Raw genomic sequence first — 3955 nt, forward strand, 5'->3', positions numbered from 1 at the left:
TAACTCATTGGAGACCTGGATATCGGCACCTCAACAAGACTCTACATCAATATCTATCGCAGCGTGATCTGTGGGTGGATCGACAAACCTCTAGACTCAAATGGCGCTGAATTGTTCTATTTTGATCAAGAATAAATCACACTAGCAAAGCTTTGATTTTTTTTATCATTGATTCTTTTTAATTTTACCCAAGCTTTATTGGAGGACGTATTTTTTAAGCCCTAGGATTGCGTTGAATTACAATTGGCCAAGACGATTGAAGGATCTAATACATTCTACCTTGGACAATTGTCAAGAGTGTAGCGTGTGGTGAGGCTTGTTACAGCTATTGAAGGGCTGTAGTAGGATCAAACTCAACTTTTGACATGCTACTAAAATCACACAAAGTTTGCCCATTTAATTTTATTGACAGTAAAATCTCACATGAACAAGGCTTTTTTCGTACATTTGTTTATCTCTTGTTGCTTGTTCTTCTATTCGGAAGGAAAAGAATAACCAACATTTTGTGTTGAATTACTATCATCTTATATAAGGAAACCATGAAATTTTCAGTTTGCAGTGCAAATCATAACCCGCGAAAGCCCTTACGAAACTTTTCTATGCACCTTATAAAGTAGGCCTATTTGTTTTTTTACCATTCAGCCTTTACTTTCCTATTTAAGGAATCTGTTTAGCAGATTGCATATTCTAAACACCTACATAATTAAACAAAATTTAATAATTCTTTTGTTTACGGACAAGGGTTTTTTGTGGCTAAAATGTTAATTCATTCTCATTCCAGACAAACCCATTCTTACTCTGTATAAAAGTTTGTAGTACAGTATTGGTGATTCAACACTTTGTATAAATCTTTTGGCTACTTCATCCAGTTACAGAATATAATTCAAGTTGTTGAAATCCTAAATCTAAAGTAGGCAAAGAGATATAATTTTCAGAAAACTACTCTTGAGGTGGTGAGCAATTTTGTAAACAATTTTGTTTCATACTATAAAAGCTGGATAATCCACTGGGAAGAACAATCAAAGGCCAATCATTGACAAACCTGCAACCTTCTTGCACCACACTACGACTCAATTCCAAAAACTGCAGTAGAAAAGAATTGTGACGTCTTTGCTCAATGATGCCTTCATCTGACAAACTTCATATGAGATTTCTATGAAAGTCCCAACAGAGTTTTCTACAGCTGGCAGCCACAGATTGACCCAGGTGATGGTCAAGGCGTGTTTGTATCGCAGCCAGCATCGCTATACCCTGGACACTGGACACTAAGTCAGCGGCCAGTCCAATAGATCAACCGCGGACAGCGCTGTCTGTGGGCGAGTTCGCACACCAATTACACTCTCACCTGCCGCCATATTTACTCTTCACGCCTCCCCCCCTCTCTTGCTATCACAATATCAGTGCATTTGTTGTGTTCAATTGCGTTGGCAAATGAATGTACCTGGGGTAAGTTAAGAACTTTTGCCTTGCTCCTTCTATTTGATGTCATCTCTGTTAATTCGCAAAACTCTTAAGACATACTTGTTTGGTTGACATATGATACAGCCTTTGAGGTTTAGCTGTATTTTCGTCTACCTTTCCCTCACCCTCCTTTACCACAACCCATATTTTTCACTAAGGCGTTTTGCTGTGTTGTTCAAATTGTAACAGGTTGAACATACTTGGGACTACTCAAAATTCTAAGTTTTGTTATGTCCATTCTTTATTTATATCTCACATTCACACAACTAAAACGTTTACTATTTTTTGTCATAATCACATTTTCAAAACTTTTTGCCTACCTACTTAAAAAAAAACACACACTTTACAATAGATTTTTTTGCGTTCTCTTCTTTATTTTACCCTTTTCTCATTTTCACCCCAATGATCCCAATTTTTCACTAATATAACTAATCTGTGCTCTTAATCAACAAATTAATTGATTTATTACTGGAATCATTAATTGAAATGGTCATAGAAAACATGAACAAACTCCATTTGAAAGAACACAACCTATTTATAAAGTATCCTAGCGGACCTTCAGGTAAATTCACCAAAGGCATTTTGGTCCTACCGTGCCGGATCCTCCTCACCAAAGACCATTCTACACTGAACTCAGCATACGATGCGTAGGCAATCTTCCAGCAGACGCACAGTAGCAGAGATGGTATCTCCCAGACTTATTGCCCCATTATTGACCACGTCACGTCTAATTGTCCACACATTCTCTGTATATATTGTAATTGTCCACTAACTAACACCGCGACATCCAACCACTAACTCATTATAATTGTGAGGCGGCGCCAAATCCACTTGTTAGCGACAAACCCAGTGTAAGGTAATTGAGACCTGAGCAAGGCCTGTGCAATTGGATGAAAATAGGAATATTTACACGTGAAACAGTAGTCACAGTGCAACTGTTACTGTGTAGTTCAGTGGTAATAAATGTGCACGATCGAACTGTTCCACAGTTTCCCTTGGAACATGTTATTTTGCAGATATTGTGCAACATATGGTGCTCGAATAAGAGTTAATTGCTTATTGATGAGGTAGATCCACTAAAGAGAATGGTTATGCGAGTAAATGGTGCTCAAAGTGGCAGTTTGCTGCATTCGAGATAATAGTTTCTCAAGTGCTTAGTGCAAAACATAGCGTTTTTTTTTTGTGGGGGACAACTATTAGTATGCTACATTCAGTAGAACCCCAATAACGGGAACTGAGGTCTCAGTTTAATAGCACATGTGCTCAGTGGTAATAGCAATCAAGGGTGACTTGCTGTTGTGTGTCTTTTTATTGAGATTTCTGTGTTACCGACATCACTCATAATCATACGAAATAGTTCGAAACAACTTCTGAAATCTTTAAAACGACCAATATATTCGTCCCAGATTTATAGGTCCACTTTCCAATTAACAAAATCACAAAGTATTACAACAAATACAGTTAATTATCACCATAAAACAAACAATTACATTAAATTGAAACAGTGCGTGTTCAAATAACATGCACCCCCTAATAATAATGCCCCTCTATAATTTCCCCTAAAGGGGAGTATAATTGCCAAATATTCCAAAGGAAGTCTATATTAAGAAAATATAACCCTCGGCTCAATCACATTGTTACTGCCTCCAGGATTAAGGCATCAACTGAGTCAGCGTGTGTGTGCGCGTGTGTGTGTGTTTGCGACGGGGGTGAGAGTGTAATAACTGTTAAGTTAGGAAATATGGACGAGTGGCGAACATAAAGAGTACAATGTTGCCGTACGGTGGTGGGGGGAAGAAGTGGTGGGGAGAGAGGTGGGGGATTATCCACCCTTGGCGGTTGTCATGGCAACGTCACTACACACACACGTACAGTGATACTGCCTCCATTCCTTTCCTGGTTTTCACGCTATCATTTTATTGCGACTGTTCTTGCGGTTTCAAGTTTCTTTACACTGACAAATAAGTAATAAACATAATGATTGTATGCTCAAATAATTGTATGCCTTGGGTTGGCAAACGTGTCACCGTGTGGTTAGGGAGCGCCTTCAAATCTGTAGGTTGCTGGTTTGATTTGTTAAAAACATTATAAGCCATATAGGTGTTTTAACTTGGTATACAGGTGAATAAAAAGTCAACACAACCCCCCCTCTAATATTTTTCCAAGTATACAGAGATATCCCTTTGGTGGTCGTGCAATCTTAGCAGGAAGTTTCATTTTATGATTTTGAAATTTTTGAGTGGCTCCCCAAAAGGGGGAATTCGGGGGGGCAACTCAAATATTTTAAATGTAAACCCCTTTCAAGCGACCCACATTTTGAAGTGTTTACAAAAACTTAAAGAATGGTGAAAACTAGAGGTCGCTATCTCTTCTCTATCCAAAATGGTAGCCCGCCAAATTTTGTGGAAAACCAATGGTAAAATTGGTTTGTAATGGTAAAATTGGCTACCATTTTGGATAGAGAAGAGATAGCGAACTCTGGTTTACACCATTC

This window comes from Macrosteles quadrilineatus, unplaced genomic scaffold (genome assembly GCF_028750875.1).
Source record: "Macrosteles quadrilineatus isolate MER2022 unplaced genomic scaffold, UCM_ALF_1.0 Scaffold_1__1_contigs__length_201487025, whole genome shotgun sequence".
Lineage (NCBI taxonomy): Eukaryota > Metazoa > Arthropoda > Insecta > Hemiptera > Cicadellidae > Macrosteles > Macrosteles quadrilineatus.